At 39.8% G+C, this 19,824-nt stretch overlaps 4 long non-coding RNA genes across 4 annotated transcripts; all 4 read right to left on the bottom strand.

The window, feature by feature from the left end:
* On the bottom strand, positions 1-1,046 carry LOC122028103. Its single transcript, XR_006124642.1, has 4 exons — positions 1,009-1,046; positions 878-943; positions 520-675; positions 1-56 (listed from the first exon to the last, which is right to left on the bottom strand). It is a non-coding gene; the product is annotated as an uncharacterized LOC122028103 (long non-coding RNA).
* Position 1,047: 1 nt separating this feature from the next.
* On the bottom strand, positions 1,048-1,786 carry LOC122028102. The gene is made up of 2 exons (XR_006124641.1): positions 1,665-1,786; positions 1,048-1,124 (listed from the first exon to the last, which is right to left on the bottom strand). It is a non-coding gene; the product is annotated as an uncharacterized LOC122028102 (long non-coding RNA).
* A 307-nt stretch (positions 1,787-2,093) lies between these two features.
* Positions 2,094-3,289, bottom strand: LOC122028120. The gene is made up of 5 exons (XR_006124649.1): positions 3,233-3,289; positions 2,790-2,900; positions 2,533-2,586; positions 2,328-2,444; positions 2,094-2,205 (listed from the first exon to the last, which is right to left on the bottom strand). It is a non-coding gene; the product is annotated as an uncharacterized LOC122028120 (long non-coding RNA).
* Positions 3,290-12,129: 8,840 nt separating this feature from the next.
* On the bottom strand, positions 12,130-12,507 carry LOC122026254. The gene is made up of 3 exons (XR_006124084.1): positions 12,430-12,507; positions 12,276-12,347; positions 12,130-12,203 (listed from the first exon to the last, which is right to left on the bottom strand). It is a non-coding gene; the product is annotated as an uncharacterized LOC122026254 (long non-coding RNA).
* Positions 12,508-19,824: the final 7,317 nt, after the last annotated feature.

Below are 19,824 nucleotides of genomic sequence, written 5' to 3'. Positions count from 1 at the left end.
TTTTCTGCATACAGAATTTCATAGACTTAGCTTGCAAACCCAGCTTTCTCCCTTTTCTGAAAATAAAATATAATTAAAGCCATAGAAAAAAGTATAAACATGCATGTATAAACTGATAATCATTGCAAACTGATAATTGAAACGAATAAATCTAATAAACCACTACAAACTAAATTGATAATTGAAACAAACAAGCTCCAAAAGTAGAAAACTTATCAACATGTATAAATAATTATAAACTTCTTGCAGCTTTGCATCTTTTGTACAGTAGAAACCAAATTGTGAAGTACGTACATAAATCTGGACCTTTAGAAATGTTTAAGTAAAAGAATGGCCAAATAAGCACGAGAAACGTTGTCGCTTCACATTTTCATGAGTAGTCAAGCAAGTGAGCATGAAAAAAGTTGATGAATATATAAACTTGACATTATATCTTAAACCATGTATTATGTGAAAGCAGCTAGATCGAATAGCTAACAGCAGCAACAGAAAGAAGGAATCATAGAGGAAGTCATGTACCTTATGTCTCAACATTACAGCAGCAACACTCTAGTAAGATCTCAAAGCTTGAGGATGTGCAGTTTGCATAAAAACCACAAAGCAGTATACTGAGCAACTACCTTTTTCATCAGTATTTAAGTCGCATGCACCCTTTCTGAACATTGCTTTAAGTTTCTGTATGCGTTCAATATTTGAAGAATTTTTTTCAATCAATATATAAGAATTGGCAACCATTGTTATAGCCTTGCATATAGCAAAATGAATAAAGCTCAATGGAGTGAATAGCTTCATGTAGCTGAAACCAAAAAATTGGGACAAGCATAGCTTAATGGAGATGATGTAAGAATTGGCAACAAGTTAATTCCAATAAACTGACCAGTCCTGCCCCAACATGATCACGAATGAAAGTTGCATCGATGTATCGCTCTTCCTCTATAGCTCTCTATGGCAACAAGAGTGCTTAGAATATAAATTAAATACAATAAGTGTATAAGACAAGTTTCATACATTCATAATAGTCAATGCTGCTCCAACAATATCCTTTTCGTAGCACCAGTTATGGCCAACTTCAGCTTTGCAGCTTCTCCATAATCCTCTCTTAAAATAGCCTCATTCAATTGTGACTGAAATAAGGCCATCACATAGCATGAAACTATCAGCAAAACTAAAGCCACAGTAGTATGAACAAAATTGTACACTAGAACATAATAAACTTGACTCTAACAAGAGGAAATCAAGTTTGGTATATTTAGTTAAGCTTCAACTTCTAATTTAGTGGTGTTGTTTGTGCTACTCTCTTTGGGCATAACAAGCCAGAGTGACCATGGTCCAAAACTTTGAACAAGACTGATTTTACCAGCTAGTTGATGGCCTATACCATGTGAATCATTTTCATATAACCTTTACAAACCTATAATAAGATCTGAACTAACATTGGCATAAACCAAATTGTGCTAACTATACCAATTTTATGGATCAGTATAACTGTTAGAACCAGCTGATATCATTTCAACTCGTCACAAGTGAAAATATTCGTGACCTATACCATATGTTGCTTTCGTTTTTAAAAATCGTTGTTTTAAAAATGCACATGAATACTCATTTTCATTAGATTAGGAGTCTCCAATACGGAAGCTGAAAAATGCACATATGAAAATATTCACCCTTGTTTTATCTCGTATAACAAACAGTAGAGTAGTCTTACGAGGACAAAACCGTCTCAGCATCACCTGTCATGAGGTAAACGAAAGCAACTAAGCAAAACTCAAATTAAAAGTATATGTAAAAAGTTATTGTAAGACTCAATTTGTTCAGGGGAATATGGTTTGGTTGAAGCAGCAATTCGCCAGCTCCTACTCTGCAAGCAAGTACGTGCTGAATTCAAGAGTAAAGCCAACAAGTAGGAAATTAATGGGTAATTATGAAGAATATTTTACCATTTTTTACTAGCTATTAGCTAGGCCACAATCACTACAGCTGTTCTGGTTATGGAACTTGTTGGCTGATGCCTTCATGTATTCGTCAGTTAAATTTATATCAGAGTTCATAAATTTGAACCATAATGATGAAAAAGATGCACTTAAGGAGGAGACTTAATTTTTTTGAGACTTACTCAAGTGGGGATTTGAAAACAAAGAAGCATGCACCAATTGCCAAGTAGCACAGCAAGGGAACAAGCCCCTTTAAGTAATGTGAAGTTCCATCCTGTAAAAGTACCATTAGTTGAGTCTTGCAGGAAGAATTTTGGTTGAATCCTAGCATTTCAAAATAACTGAAAAACAACAACAGAAGTTAGTGTAACTAACAAGCATACCCCAATGAGTTACCTGTAACGTGAATGCTATTACTAGTATTGCCATGATCAATGAGCCAGTTTCTAACAGATTAAGATCAAGATCCATCTTGATTCCCGTTATCCAAGCCACCATAACACATAATGGAACCTTAAAAGGGCAAATTAGTACATTGTAAGCTATTCTTTAACATATACACAACATTTCATTTCAAAGCTACATCAAATTAAATCCTTACAACAAACATGGAGATCTGGGTTGCTGAACCAAGGGAAACACCAAGAGTAATATCCTGTGTGAGTTCAACAAGAAAAAATAATTATCACCATGAGAACAATCGTGTTTGACATTTGTTTTCCTTTATTCTTTGATTTGGGTGGATAAGCTAATTCATACGAGCAATGCAAATGTAAGTAATAGAAATGCATTTAGCAGCATCACAAATATGGAAACAATTTGATATGAAATATTATGTTTTAAGAAATTTATACTGACATATTTGCCTTGTGTTGCTCAACAAGTTATGCACCTTCATGCATCAATATCAGAAACAGTATGATCTCACACATAATGCCCAAATGTTCTTGTGAGTCCAGCTATGTGTATCTATTATGAGAAAATATACAAAGACCAAGTCATTTAAAGTTTAGTGTTCCAAAAGAAATAAACACGTCGAGTTAGTATAATTTAACCGTTAGCAAGCTCATGATAACATGCACATCAACAACAAAAGAGTCATGAATTAGAATTGCGTCAGATTTAAAACAATTTTATAAGATAAATTGGCTACATATTGTGATTGCTAACATAAAATGCAGATCATTTGTCCGTAAGTGTTGAAGTACCAATCACAACGCACGCAACAGGCAATAAGATCCATCAAACCCCCCAACCCAAGAAGGTTAAGTGCACCAAACACAAGACGGTTAAGTGGTTACCCATAAATTGGTTTGATACTCCATGGAGAATGAGCAACAGAAACTAGAAACTGTGATGAAGACGGGGATAACTTCAGTATGTCTTTCATCTGGTAAGAAATTGCAGTCCACACAAAGGATCTGAAACCCTGCCAAAGTATATAAAAATGACGATCGAAATTACATCTTTTATAGAGAAATAAGATCAATGAAAACTACCAAAAAGGCAGGTACAAGAATGAATCGACAAAGAAGCCCTACTCTACAAGGTCGGAAATAAGAGCCAAAGGAAGGGAACCTGAGTGAAGTAGACCAAAGTGACGAGCCAAAGGAAGAAAGCTCCGAAGGAGACCCGCATCCGCGTCGCCCAGGAAATCCACATCTCGATCTGCCGTACAGTGCTCAACTAACGCAGCCCTGAAAACTGGGGGGCGAACAAATCAAGAATGCACTCGACGGCGAGATGACCGGGAAGATTTGCTCCGGAGATTTGGTTTTCCCCTTGGGGATTGGCTTCGGTTCGTCCCCCTCACCCAAACTCCTCCACAATGATGACGAGTTCATGTTCGGAGATCTCAACGACAACATCCTCATCAAGAAGCAGGTAAGATGAAACCCTAATGAGTAAGCAGAGGAAAGAGGTGAAGGGAGACATTAACCTGATGACACTTCCACCGGATAAAAGAGAGAGCATCGACCATGCACTAGACGCAGTCAAGCTAGCAAACAAGGTTCGGCGAGTTCTCGTCATTGGCGCATGTTCCGGTGAACAAACTCATCACCTTCCTCCACCTCCTCTCCACTTAAAAATTTGTGGAGAGGGGTTCGCCGGAGAGGGGTTGAATGAAGATGCTTAGGTTTTCGGTAGCAGGAGCGTGAAGAGATCGTATGGAGAGAGGGAAATAAAAATGGATAAGAGGGGTTCAGGAAGGCTAAGGCGGAAAACACGACGCCAAAAATTTTTCACAGAGAGGGAAAAACACCGAAAGAATAAAGTAAAAGACAACGGTTTACAAAACTGTTGTCGTATCACCTAAAAAAGTGCTTAAAGACAACGATTTTAGATAACCGTTGTAAAATGCGTTGTTGATTTAAAAAAATATTGCTCCACGACAACGGTTTTCACAAAACCGTTGTCTTTTGTATTTTATGGGAGCTCAAAGACAACGGTTTTATCTAAAACCGTTGTCTTTTACCAAATTTACAACAGTTTCTTCTAAAACCGTTGTCTTTGTGGTGTTGTCGTTTAACATTTTTGTTGTAGTGAGTGGAAGATCTAGTTGAGAATTATATAATGGAAGTCCTAGCTATAAGTACTCCAGTTGAGTTTTGATGTGGTCAACCAAGTTAAGTTAGATCTTGCTATATTTGATCCTTGTGTCTAAGTGTGTAGGAACTTAGGAACATAAGAAGTCGAGGGGAAGACGCAGCTAGCTAGAAGGATGACACGGGAAGCGAGTCAACAGACTTTATGCATCCAAGGGATGAGGTGCTGTGGAAGAGTACACCAGCGGATGAGAAGGATGCGCGTGACGCTTCTGAGAGACGAGAAGCTGGAGCAGAAGTTTGCTCAAGGAGAAAGCTAAAGTTAGGTTTATGTGAGATCAACTCTAGATGACTTGAGAATTACCCAAGCGACCAAAGTAATAGCCAAACAAGTCAACACAAAGTTGACTTGTCTAGGCACTTGAACTAAGTCCAAGTGCTTAGACTCCAGACGCCCGGGTCAGGCCCGGGCACTCAAACCACCCTGGAACTGATTAGGGCACTCAGACCACCCTGGTAATGATCAGGGTGCCTCTTCGAGCCATTGCAGCATGGATAGGTCTTGGGTCCACATCAACAACACTCTAGGTGCCTAGATTAGTCCAGGCGCCTGGGTAAGGATAAAATTTTATCTCCAAACCATTGCAAAGCTGATAAACTTACACCGATGGGGGCGCCTAAATCAGGTCCAGGCACCCAAAAATGCCACATCATTGAAATGTCTATTTAGACTAGTGGGCTATAAATAGAGTCACGGCCGTAGGAGTTCAAACATCACACTTTTTGTAATCTTATTTCAAATTTTGTGTTTTAATTTACGCTTTCAACGTTTGTACGAAGCTTCTCTACCTCTGAGGATTCACTCGTAGAAGGAGATCTTAGTGAGTTGTCATTGCCTTGGAGTAAGATTCTTTTGACTGCAAACCAAGTAAATATGGTTATCTCATATTTCTTTTTATGTATTTCATTTTACTTTAATTAAGTGTGTATTTACTAAAGCCCAAAGATCAAGAAAGGTTAACTTCTATTTCAGACAATTCACCCCCTCTTGCCAGCCACACCGGGACCATCACTAGCAAGACTAGGCAGTGAAAAATCTAGTTGGAAACTAGGCAAATGGAAGTCCTAGCAGAACTAAATAGTGGAAGACCTAGTTAAGACTAGGCAGTGAAAAATCTAGTTGAGAACTAAGCAATGAAAGTCTTAGTATAGCTAGACAAGGGAAAAGTCCAAGTGAGTTGTGGATGATTGGACACTTGGTGATTGAAGGTCCAATAGGAAGGTTGGAGAGGAAAAAGTCCAAGTAGATTAAGAAGGACCGGATACTTGGTGAGGAAGCTTTAGCAGGTCAAGGTTCACTGGATGCTAGGCAATGGGAAGTTCCAACAGATCACGGATGACTGGATGTTGGGCAGAGTACCAAGTAAAACGTGAATTCAGCCTTGGAAAGGCTGAATTTAGGGTAACCAATCGATTAGCAAACTTTAAACCCAAAATTTTGAGTTTTGTTACTTAAATCAATTGACCAAATTGATTGAAGTAGCGCCAATCGATTGGTGGAGGTTGATTTGTGAAAATAAAGGAGCTAGAATTGATTGAAGCAATGAATCCTAGTAATGCCAATCGATTATGGCATTCAATTAGGCAATGTTCTCTCTGTAAGTTGAAAGGCCTGGAATCAATATGGGCAATCGATTAGGAGCTAAAGCAATATATCAAGTTAATCGATTGGAGGTATTTTTGTGTGAGAATAGAAGACCTCATAATCGATTGGGGCAATTGATTAGAGGCTAACTAATCGATTTGTATGACTCACCAATTGATTGACTAGGCAAAAAATCATTCTGCAGGTTTTGAACGGTCGATTTTACATGACAATCAATTGGAGGTAAGACCAATCGTGTAACGACCCGCCTCCTTCAGGCTAGGCTGCGAGGTCGGGGGTTACATTATGCTAACTATTCTTATGCGGAAAAGAAAAAGACTGAACTAATTAAAACTCTATGCTGCCTACCATAACATCTGAGATTTACATTCAAGATACATTGCTAAAGTCATACATATGCCAAAGAAGGGAACTTAACTTCCTATTTGGTCAAAAACTAAATTTTTGGTACTTTTGGCTGAAATCAGATATTCCAATCGATCGGCTGATCGATTGGAGCTGGCTGATCGATCCACTGATCGATTCAACTTGCTACTGTACGCGGAGTCAAGTCTGGATCGATCGGCTAATCGATCCAGTCAGGCCAATCGATCCGATGATCGATTCAGAGGCTCTCTGTTTGCAGGAATTAAATCCCGATCGATCGACTGATCGATCCATGGTCGATCGATCAGCTGATCGACTCATCAGCTCTCTGTACGCGACAGATCGCATTTTGATCGATCGGCTGATCGATCGGGGCTTCCCAATCGATCAGCTAATCGACTCACTAGCCTTCTGTACACAGGGACTTCTTCTAATCGATCGGCTAATCAATTGAGGGCTGCTCAATCGATCGGCTGATCGATTGGGTCTCTGATTTCTGTAGAAATCAGTCCCGATCTTGTACAGGATCTTAAGTAACTCAACTACAACCACCACACTACTATTAGGCATGTTATTACTCATGATTAGCTATCTAATGTCACGTCAACTAACAATCTATGCATAACTTTCATAAGTCAAGACACTTAAATAACTAAAGTGCAAAAAGGAATAACATAACAGAAATGCTAAGTTTTAAGGTGAGCTAGTTCCCAAAAATCTTCATTCAAAGTTCCTCTTTCACACACATTTGGTAGCATTGTCCTCCAGCCTCCGCTAATCCATCTTTCCTTTACCTTTATCTGCAGTATAAGGAAAAGAAGTATCTGTAAGCTTGGGAGCTTAGTAAGAAAACATCTACCTCACAAAAACATGCACACGATGAAAACATGCTTTTTAAAGAATGCTATTTAAAACATATGCTGAACATGTTAAAGCATGGCATACTGAAATTACTAACATGAATACCAAAACATGTCATCAGAACTAATCATGGAATATCATTAAGAAAGAGCTAAACTGGAACATAACTGAGCTGAACTGAACTAAGCTAATGCTGAATTTAAATCATGTTCACATAACTGATTGTGAGTTCTTTGAAAGCTATTTATCATAAATAGATGAAAATATTAATCATGCTGCTGATGGGCCAGGCAACTGTACTTGCTATGCGCGCATCCCTAACTAGACCCGAGGTAGCAAATCCCGAATCTAGTAGGGTTTACTAGGTTATCTAAACCTAGGGACGACTATGAGAGCCCAACCCAAGGACATCTAGTCCAGTACAGTGCCACTGATAAAAGTAAAATACTGTTTCATATCTGAATTATCTTATTTTGCTTTACTAGGTTATCTGAACCTAGAACTAGGTTATCTGAACCTAGATGCGACTATGGGAGCCCACCCATTGGGCCGTAGTCCCATAAAACTGAAGCAAGACTAAATGTGCTATTCAAATGCTTCTACCGCATTTACTGAGCTATTAAAATGCCTATTGTAGCATTCTACTGAGCTAAACATTTTATCAAACACGTGGTGTGCACTAGATCACACCCTACGTACTGAAAATCTGCATACAACTAAACTAATGCATAAAAACATACGAATAACTACTTATACTGCAGGTGAGGGGTTTCTTACCTCCTGCGCTAGTTTTCTTACGATTCTAGTCGCTAGTTTTCCAGTGAAGAAGATCTTTTTGACGATCTCCTTGCGTCTACGTGTTCCTCTCGCGGAGAAGAGCGTCCTCGTGCCGGAGTTGTTGCCGGGAGGTGTTCCTACGACCCTAAGGATGGAACCCTAGGTCTCTTGGAACTTGGTGGCCAAGAGGGTGCGGAAGAGAGAGAGAGAAAGAGAGAGAGAGAGAGAGACGGCGTGAGGGTGAGGAGAGGAAGAAATCCCGATCCAAAAATAAACCTCACTTAATTATTTCCCTATTTATATTAAGTGGTTTATTCGGCCAACTTAAACTTAAATATAATTGCTTCCCTCTTCTTTCAGCACACCCCTGCTGGGGCCTCCTGGTTACTAAAGTTCTCTATAAGACACTGGGTCCATAGGTTGCGGGTTCAATTCTCGCTTAGGCTATTTTTCGTTTCTATTTATTTTTGCTACTTCCGCTACTCTAAATATTTCATAGAAATATTCTAAAATTCCAGAAAAATAGTAGAATATTTCTAATAATTTATTTGGAAATTTTCGGGCGTTACAATCCCCCATACCTTATAAAAAGTTCATCCTCGAACTTAGAATAACTCTAGGTACTTTTGTCTCATACTGGCTTCTGTCTCCCAAGTTGCCTCTGCTGCTGTGTGAATTTGCCAAATGACTTTTACTAATGGTACTTCCTTATTCCACAATTTCTTAACTGCTCGGTCTACTATCTGAATAGGCTGACTGTCATAGCTGAGGTCTTCGCGGACTTGTACCAACTGGGGCTCAATCACCTGGGTGGCATCTGGGATATGCTTCTTTAGCATAGAGACATGAAATACGTTGTGGATAGCTGACATCTCCTGGGGTAGCTCTAACTCATATGATACCTGGCCAACTCTTCTAGTGATAAGGTATGATCCCACATATCTGGGACTTAGTTTGCCCTTCTTCCCAAAACGCATTACTCCCTTCATAGGAGCCACTCTGAGGAATACTGTATCCCCAACTGACACTACAAGAAAAACGCCATTCAACAACACTCAAACGACAACGGTTTTATACCAAACCGTTGTCTTTTTACCTTTTAACAACGGTTTTAACAAAAACTGTTGTCTTTTAGTAATTTTTTTGGCCTATGACAACGGTTTTTAAAAACCGTTGTCTATTTATGTTTTTTTGGTTATACGACAATGGTTTTTAAAGGGTACAACAACAGTTTTTTAAAACTGTTGTCTATGTGCGCTTTTTTGGGATTACGACAACGATTTTTAAAAACTGTTATCTATTAAGTGTTGTTGAATGTGATTGTTTTTTCTTTCGCCACTTTTTCTCCTTCGTCATTTGTCTGTTTTACGCCTTATTTTTTTCTATCTCTTTCCCAAAACCCTACTCTTCGCCGCCTCCCTCCTCACCACCCTCTTCGCCGCCTCCCTCCTCACCACCCTCTTCACCGCCTTCTTCGCCGCCTCCCTCCTCACCGCCCTCTTCGCCGCCTCCCTCTTCGCCGCCTCCCTCCTCACCACCCTCTTCGCTGCCTCCTTCCTCGCCGCCCTCTTCGTCGCCTCAACTTTTGACCTCGCCACCTCCTCCTCGCGGCCTCTACTTTCAGCCATCTTCACCGCCTCCTCCTCGTCGCCTCGACTTTCAGCCATCTTTATTGCCTCCTTCTCACCAGCGCCTCCTCCTCGCCACCATAGGGATCATCATCATGGTCATGTGCACGATTCAGCTGTAACTAGCGTCAGTATAGTTTCTGAGGGGACTTTGGATCTCGATGAGGTATCTTCCTATCTCTTGCTGTTCGATATGAAGCTCAAGTTTTTGTGCTAAGCCATTTCTGTTCTTTTGTTTTTGTGGCTTGAAGTTGATTATAATGATTTCCTGATGACTTAGCAATGTACTCTTGCAATCCAACACCTACTTGTCAAAAATTGATTAGAATTTTGGTGCTGGCATCAAATATCGAGACCATTTCTCCATGATGAAATTACTTCTGGAGTCCCTAACATTTTGTTGCATTATATTCTCGCTAGATTAAAGACCGGCATGAACTTCTCTACTAGATTTAGAATTATTTTACTTGGAGAAAATAAATTTGCCTACGGCATGCTATTTCACATCTTCACTTTTAAGTTAAATGCTTCCAAAAATGGGCAGAAGATGGAAAATGATTGTAGAACCGTTCGGCCTTACTATGGATTTAGTTGTAAACGCATTAGCGTTTTCCTTAAATTTACCATGCTTAGGTGGTTTAAATTATGGACACATCTTGTCCTATTAAGGCCAAGTGTGCTTTTTCTCTTTGGAAACCAAGATAAATGTTATAAGATCTTGGGTGCTTTTGCATTTCTATTCTGATCTTTTTTTCTTTGGTTTTGACCCTTTTTGCAGGGTTTTAGTGATGTTCAAATTTCCACACTGAAGTAAAATGAAGCATTGACAAGAGAGAGGGAAAGGGAGATTATACAGGTAACATATTTTGAAACATTTGGATTGCCTGGGTCAGTAAATCCATCTTATTCATTTGTGGGTTGGTGTTATGAGGTTCAATGGCTATGCGTATTAGTATCATCTAAATGTTTCAGGACTTTATGGATAATTTTTGTTAAAGGTTGTAGAATCAGTGAAGGAACTTGTTCAAATCATGATAGATCTCTCAGTCCTTGTCATAGATCAAGTAAGTTTTTCTTTTGATACTTAGTGACCAGGAGTTTATGTGGATACCATGTATCATGTTATGATACATGTGATATTAACAGGGAACCATGTTTGATGGATTGATTACAATGTACATAATGTTGCAAGTTCAGTGGAAGATGACTTTAAATAGTTAGAGAAGGTTCTTTCTCTTATTGCTTCTTTTTTTTTTTTGTCTTATGCTTTGTCCTTTGTCATTCTTTAATTGCCTAGATATCTAAAAGATGTGAGTTGGTTATGTTAGTCATATAAAATATTTAAAAATGACCTCTTTTTTGCTGGTTATTTGCGATTATGAAGTAAATTTTGGTTGATGCCATAAAAGGAATTTGTTTGATGCCCATGAGCCAAATGGAGATGAATAGATAGTGCCCCTTTCACTTAAAAAGGTTATGGAACATATACCTTGGTTGGTTCATGCTCTATGCTTTTTATCATGAGCAAATATTTGCTCGTGCATCTCTTTTTATTGTTCTACTCATTTTCACATTCTTGAATCTTGACTTTATATTACACGTTTATAAGTTTTATCAGTTGCCTAACTCTTATGAATTGCCATTTTATTAGTGTTCTTTTTCTCCAAACAATGATGTCTTTTTGGAAGTAATGGCATTATTGTGCATCAGTATTATCTTAGACTAGAGAAAATAATTTTTGATGTCACTAGTCAGAACAAAAACAAAGATTTCAGTGTATTGTTTTCTTTACTCACCAGCCTATTAGAAAATCGAGTGCTCTATTAACTGCTGCTATATCATCTGGTAATCTTGTAGCTGGCTCAAACCAGATCCCTAGTAAGGTAATTCCAATATATCCCCCTTGATTTGGTTTTTGCACAAGAACAACACTCTATTTTAGATAACACCCTGAATAACATTTAGATCATTCAATTAAAAGAGAAACTAATGCTGAAACCTGATATTTCTTTCTATATAGGGAGACTGCTGATGCATGGGAAAGCAAAAGGTTATGACCAGCTACATATGGTTCAACAGATGAATTCCCTTTGCTGCAATTGAGGCCAAGGGAAGAGACCAAGGAGGAAGAGTAGTGATTTGGTGGAAATATTCCCAGATCATGGCCAAGGATGGGTTCAATGTTTGGCTCAATGACAGTGATCCAGTATTTCACTCTATCCCCAAACTCTCTAAAGCACACATCAACATAAGCAGTGAAGTCCTCTCTGCATCACAATGGACACTATCTTAGACATTATTTGAGGAGATGCAAATGAAAGGGCTGTAGTAGAAATGTACACAATCTTTGGGCTCAAGAGTCCAGAATATTCATCTTCCAAAGATTGGGGGAGGTTAAAGTGAAGAAGAGTGACATGAGGTTCAATTCCTGCCGGCCAAACACAGTTTGGTAAAATTGTGACTGAAAATTGTTAAGGTATGACCACTATTCTAATTGTACCATATTTCTTGAGTTCATTGATCAAGTTATTATAATACTGCACCCCTTCTGGATTAACTGGCCCTCTACCATCTGCAACATGGCACCAATTAGAATCATGTAATGCTTAAACTATTTGGTCAGGAAAATAAATTATTGCAAGGTGAATGCCGACTAGGAATGACTCTGCTCCAGGAGATAGAGAATCTGTAGGCATCCAGGCCCATGTCATGCATCAACTTCACATCTTCCTGCCAATAAGAAAAACCAAAATTTTATATGACTACAGTTCACAGGATTGCATAATTGCCTAAAAAAAAGAGCAGAATGAAATTGTTATCACTTCTCTTTAATGATCAACTAATGCTCTTCACTCTTCAGTCCTTAATAAAATGATTAAGATATTCTAAAGTTAGATTTCAGCCTGATGAAGAATGTTCTTTGTGACTGTACAATAGTGCAAGCAGAGCAATTAAATGTGCTAGTTGTTGTAAGATTTTTACTGAAAATGTGTGATAATACATATAGTTTGTCAGGAGTAGGTTTATTTGCTGAAATCACTCATTTTACAATTTAACAACATTTAGGAAGTGCATTTCTCGGTGCTCTAGCATTATGTTTAGGCAAACTTATGGAATTAATTTCTATTTTTTTTATCTAACAGAAGTGTTATGTAATTATCTTTACAACCTTTTATTCTTGGACTTTCGTTTACAAAAGTATTTATCCTCTGTTGATGGTAATTTTCTTAGCAGATGAACTATCCAATCTGGCTAACCGGTCATTGTGCATACCTAGTCTGCGTTCATCTTTATTTTTAAATTAATAATAAAAGATTCAGTTTAAGTCTAGTCAATCAGTGTCAGTTCCAGGATTGTGGATACTATTTTTGTGCCATCATCAGACAATCTAATTCAAGTTTATGATTGCTTCCAGGGTCATTTTGATGACGTTGAAAGAGCATCTATCTTGCCATCTAAACCCCCTAAGGAGACCAAAGAGATGGTAATTTTCTTGTTCTGTCTAAATTTGGCAACATTAAGATATATAAATTGAACACGTCTAAGTGGGAACAATGTCATAATGGACTTTTTAACAAGATGAAAATAAGAGTAAGAAGGGTCTTGCCGAGATATATGAGGTTCGCTGCTTCATTCATGCAAATCATTTTTATTAATCAGCTAATGCGTGATACATAGACTATGCTCACTTGATTTTTCATGTCTAATTTAGCTAGATTCTATAACGCTTTTTTGATGCTCGATGATAGAACCAGAATCTGGTTGTTGCTCTAAGCCATTTATGCAAGTAGATTTTCCTGAATTTGCTATTAATTAAGCAAATGCTATATGTAGATCTGCAAGTCTTCGATTTTTAGATTAATTTAAATAATTATGCTGATTTACTAAAGAAATTTTAGATTGAAAATGCGGACCTGTCTATTAAACTTTCACAAATCTCTCATAATTTGTGCATTACCTAAGTGAGTAGATGAAGAATGTGTGGTCTTGATAACCATTGTTAGCTTAAGCTCTCTAATTCCATAAATCAGAGACATCTGAGTGCGGTGTTTAGTGGGTTGTGTTTGATTCTCAAGACAGAATAACTTGCGGGTTGTGTTTAACAAGATAGGAAAAAGGAAAAGGGGGAAAGAAATTAATATTCTACATTAGAATTCTTATCTTATCTTGATTTTTGAACACTAAGTTGCTGGCGGATTATCTCGCTAACAAAGCAGTTGAACCCATAGTAGATGGAGTTTCGCTAGACTTCAAATTGGATAGAATTTTTTTTGGTATATGTAAAGTTGATAGGTTTGGTTTACCATACTTAAGAGTTACTTGTAAAGCCATATAGCTGGTCTTTTAAGACATACTACTCTTTGAGTTTTTGTAAAACTGTAATAAGGTCAGGTGTGAAATTTCCAAGAGATCCATTTTTTATGCCATTTACTCCTAGGAAATGAATTAACTTGCAATCATATGCTATTTACCTCAGGGAAAAGATAATGACCCATTTCTGTGAAAGGAGAAGAAAAGAGAAGCTAGGAGGGAGGAGAAACCAGAAAAGGCTGCAGTTTAGAAGATGCACAGGCTGTTTAGAAGATGCACAGGTAGAGAAGACGTGCTCCAACAAAACATGATATTTTGGACTTTATATATATGTGTGATATATATAAACTTTTGACTGTGTAAACTTTTGTGATGTTTGAATGTTGATGTTTGGTACTTTAATGATGTTTGGATGATGATGTTTGTTACTTTAATGAAATTTGCATTGTAAATATTGATTATGTAGGTTTTTTATCAATGGAATTTACACTGGATGAAATTTGCACTGGATGTTTTTTATAAACTGTTGAGTAGGAAAAGATTAATAAGTTTTTTATTTATTGTCAAAATATTGTATATTGTATCCAAAGACATCAGTTTAAATATGTCAAACTGTTGTCAATGGCGTTAAAAGACAATAGTGACAAACTGATGTTATTTAACATTGTTCGCTAAAAAGACAACGGTTTTTAACCGTTGTCAAACCGATGTCATTGGCAAAAAAGACAACGCTTTTTAGTCGTTGTCGTAGACAGTTCAAAACTGTTGTTGAAGAGCCTAGGCATACGCTCAAAGACAACGGTGAAAAACTGTTGTCTTTGAAGGAAAAGACAACAGTTTTTCACCGTTGTAAGAATGTTGTCTTTGCCTTCAAAGACAACGGTTAAAAACTGTTGTCTTTGGCCACCCCTTTTAACAACACGGTCTTTAACAACAGTTCAAAATGGGCTACGACAACAGTGAAAAACCGTTGTTGTTTGCCTTTTTTCTTGTAGTGTGAGAACTCTAAGGGTCTGTGCCGTGTATCAGCATAGCTTTTCTGGCGACTCTGTGCTGTCTCTATCCTTTGGCGGATCTGCTATATAGCTGCTGTGGTATCTGCTACTAGATCTGTTTGGAGTTCTAGCTCTTTCTGTTCACCACTTTCATACCAGCAGATTGGAGATCTGCACCTTCGCCCGTAGAGAGCCTCGTAAGGTGCCATGCCAATAGTGACCTGATAGCTATTGTTGTATGCAAATTCTGCTAAACTCAGATATTTGCACCAACTCCCCTTGAAGTCCAGGGCACATGCTCGGAGCATATCTTCGAGTACTTGATTTACTCGCTCCGTCTGACCATCTGTCTGAGGATGAAAAGCTGTGCTAAATTTTAACTTAGTGCCCAATGCTGACTGTACACACTCCCAGAAGTGTGATGTGAATCTATTGTCTCTGTCTGAAATGATGGTCCGTGGGACTCCATGTAGCCTGACGATCTCCTTGAGATACAACTGAGCTAGCTGCTCTATGGAGTAGGATATCTTGATAGCTAAGAAGTGGGCTGATTTAGTCAATTTGTCGACTATCACCCAGATGACATCAAAACCATTCGTGATTCTGGGTAATCCCACTATGAAATCCATGGAAATATCCTCCAACTTCCATTCTGGAATTTGAATAGGCTGCAGAACTCCTCCTGGTCTCTGGTGTTCTGCCTTGACCCTCTGACAGGTCAGACAGGTACTGACATATCTAGCGACATCTCTTTTCATCCTAGGCCACCAAAAGCGTTTCTTTAGGTCCTGGTACATCTTGGTGGAACCCGGATGCATCGCATAAGGAGTCTTGTGATCTTCGTCTAGAATCTTTCTCCGTAGTTCCTCCTGATTCGGAACGCATAGTCTGTCACCAAAATACAGTACCCCACTATCAGATACTCTGAACTCTCCACTTTCTGATTCTACTAACCCTTGCTTGATTTTCTGAATTTCAGGATCCTGATCCTGAGCTGTCTGGATGTCACCAAGCAGGGTAGATGCTAGTGTTATAGTAGAGAGTTGTCCAACTATGAGTTCGAGACCGAAATCTATAATCTCCTTTCGTAGGGGTGGTGACATGGCTGCTAGGGATAGTAAGGTAGCACTGGACTTCCTGCTAAGTGCGTCTGCCACCTTATTGGCCTTTCCTGGGTGGTAGAGGATGTCTATGTCATAGTCTTTGACCAGCTCGAGCCATCTGCGCTGTCGCATATTCAGATCCTTCTGAGTGAAGAAGTACTTCAGACTCTGATGATCTGTATACACTCTTCACTGAGCTCCATACAAGTAATGTCTCCAAATTTTTAGGGCGAACACAACTGCTGCAAGCTCAAGGTCATGAGTAGGGTAGTTCCTCTCATAGTCCTTGAGTTGTCTGGAGGCATAGGCGATCACCTTACCTTCTTGCATCAGTACTGCTCCTAGTCCCAATTTAGAGGCGTCACTGTAAATATCAAAGCTGTCTGTGTTTTCTGGCAGAGTCAGAATGGGAGCACTGGTCAATCTTCTTTTTAGTTCGATGAAGCTGTTCTCACAGTCCTCTGTCCACTGAAATTTTCTGTTCTTCCTGGTGAGAGCTGTCAGTGGGGAGGCTATCCTGGAGAAATCCTCTACAAATTTTCTGTAATAGCCTGTTAGTCCCAGAAAACTTCTGATTTCACTAGCGTTCTTAGGTCTTTTCCAGTTACTCACAACCTTTATCTTACTGGGGTCTACCATGATACCATATCTGGAGATGATGTGACCCAGAAAGGATACCTGATCGAGCCAGAATTCACATTTCGTGAACTTGGCGTATAACTGGTTCTGCTGTAGGGTCTTCAGTACTATCTTCAGGTGCTCTGTATGTTCTTCCTGAGTCTTGGAATAGATAAGAATGTCGTCGATGAACACGATGACAAACTTATCTAAGTATTCTCTAAATACCCTGTTCATGAGATCCATGAAAGTAGCTGGAGCATTTGTCACACCAAAGGGCATGTCTACGAACTCATAATGTCCGTATCTGGTCCTGAAAGCCGTCTTGGGTATATCACCTTCTTTAACCTTCACCTGGTGATATCCTGATCTGAGATCTATCTTAGAGAACACTGCTACTCCCTTTAACTGATCAAACAGGTCGTCTATCCTGGGGAGAGGATACCTGTTCATAATCGTGACTTGGTTTAGTGCTCGGTAGTCTATACACAAGCGCATGCTCCCGTCCTTCTTCTTCACAAACAATACAGGCGCTCCCCATGGTGAGTGACTAGAGCGTATGAAGCCCTTGTCGAGTAGCTCCTGTAGTTGCTCCTGAAGTTCCTTCAGTTCTGCTAGAGCCATGCGGTAGGGTGCTTTGGAGATGGGATTCATACCGGGGATGAGCTCTATCTCAAATTCAATCTCCCTGTCTGGTGCTAGACCTGGTAACTCCTCAGGGAAGACTGTTGGGTAGTGACATACAACTCGGACCTCTTCTAGCTTTTGGTCCTTGTTCTGACTGGTACTGACTACATGCGCTAAGAATCCCATACATCATGAATCCAACAGTTTCTGTATTTTCAAAGCTGAGAGAAACTTCTTGGCTTTTCTCTTTGGTTCTCCGATGTAACCAAATTGCACTCCTGCTTCAGGTTGGAATACAACTTTCTATTTATGGCACTCTATGGAGGCACCGTACTTGATCAGAAAATCCATTCCCAAAATGACATCATAGTCAGTCATATCCAGCACTATCAGATCACCAAAAAGCTCTCTGCCTGCTATAATGACTGGCACTGCTTGGAGCCAGTGCGTGGATGCCATGATCTCTCCTGAAGGCAATGTTGTCAAAAACTGACCACTAAGTGTATCTGGAGTTAGTGCCAACTTTTCGACAAATGCCCGGGATATATAAGAATGGGTTGCCCCAGTATCGAACAAGACAGTTGCACTTTGTTGTAAAATACTAATCTGACCTGTAACAACTGTCGAGACATTCGCTACATCCTCCCTGGTGAGTGAGTAGATCCTCGCGTTCGTTGCGGCTGAGGGGGCTTCTAGTCTGCCTTGACTGATGTGTGGACCGTCTATAGCAGCCTGCATCCAGTGTAGCTGTGCTGGTTTATCTCCATACTGAATCGGCTGTGGTGGAGGATTGTTGATTTTGTTCGGGCATTGCTTAGCCATATGCCCTTCCTGGCCACATTCGAAACATCCTCGTGTGCCCTTGCGACAAACTTCGGGGTGGAATTTCCCACAAGTGGAACATTTTGGGAAAACTAGGCTGTTTACTAGCTGGTCCTCCTTTTGGGTAGCTCCCTGACTTACGTTTATGGCTGGGGTTCCCTTTCCAGTTAGAGCTGAGGCCCTGGTGTTTCTGAGTACCTGAGCCTCCTTGGCCCTTAGGCTCTAAAAAGGCCTGCTTCTGCTGCTTGATGCTGTTCTGATAATGTTCGGTGGTCAGAGCACTGCTTACTAGTTCTTCTGTGGTTTGTGGCCTATGAACGCCGCTGGCTACGTTCATTGCTATCTCCGGCCTTAGCATTTTGAGCATCAACTGGACTCGTTCTTTCTCAGTGCTGACTAGTTCAGGACATAGACGAGCTAGTCTATTGAATTTCTTCACGGCTTCCTCAACTGAAAGGTTGCCCTGACGAAATTCAGTGAACTCGTCGTAGTGGCGGTTTGTGACCCGCATGTGGAAGAACTCTTCAAAGAATTCTCTCTCGAAGTTAGCCCATGTCATCTGGTTCACTGGGCGCTTCGCTTTAATTCTCTCCCACCACATACGTGCGTCTCCTGTCAGGCAGAATGAGGCGCATTTCACCTTTTCAAACTCTGGCCAGTCCAGAAGCTCCATCGTACTCTCCAGTGTTTTGAACCAGGCTTGAGCATCCCATGGTTCACTAGTGCCTGAGAAATTCTCTGGCTTGATTTTCTTCCACTGGATCAGATAGGCTTCTCTTCTTGCCCCTGCTGCTGGAGCTACTGGTGCTGCAGGCTAGACTGGTGGAACCTCTATCACCACTGGGGTTGCTAAGTTAGGTTCTGGGGTGACAGTGGAAGTGCTCTGCTGGTTAGCCCTTAGGGTGGCTATCTCCTGTTGCTGTTCAGCTAGTTGTTTCTGTAACTGAGCCACTACTGCTGTAAGGTCTGGAGGAGGCACTGAGCTGCCTGCCTCATGCTGGGGCTCAGTAGCTGGTGTCTTTCTAGCTGGGCGTCCTCGTACCATTTTCTAGAGAGATAGAGGACATATATAACTAATACAATCATGTTTATATAATTACTACTATCAGGTTAGATGCTATCATATATAAACATGCTACGGTTATCCATAAACATGAAAGTAAGAACATAATACAGTGAGAGTTATTCTTACTTGGAAGCTGCAGGTTCAATGCTGATGTGTGTGTGAAGGAAGTATGGAACTCGCTCTGATACCACTCTGTAACGACCCGCCTCCTACAGGCTAGGCTGCGAGGCCAGGGGTTACATTATGCTAACTATTATTATGCAGAAAAGAAAAAGACTGAACTAATTAAAACTCTATGCTGCGTACCATAACATCTGAGATTTACATTCAAGATACATTGCTAAAGTCATACATATGCCAAAGAAGGGAACTTAACTTCCTATTTGGTTAAAAACTAAATTTTTGGCACTTCTGGCTGAAATCAGATATTCCAATCGATCGGCTGATCGATTGGAGCTGGCTGATCGATCCACTGATCGATTCAACTTGCTACTGTACGCGGAGTTA

The sequence above is a fragment of the Zingiber officinale genome, chromosome 10A (genome assembly GCF_018446385.1).
Source record: "Zingiber officinale cultivar Zhangliang chromosome 10A, Zo_v1.1, whole genome shotgun sequence".
Taxonomy (NCBI): Eukaryota; Viridiplantae; Streptophyta; class Magnoliopsida; order Zingiberales; family Zingiberaceae; genus Zingiber; species Zingiber officinale.
The sequence above is the reverse complement of the archived record's forward strand: the minus strand, read 5'-3'. Positions and strand labels throughout refer to the sequence as shown.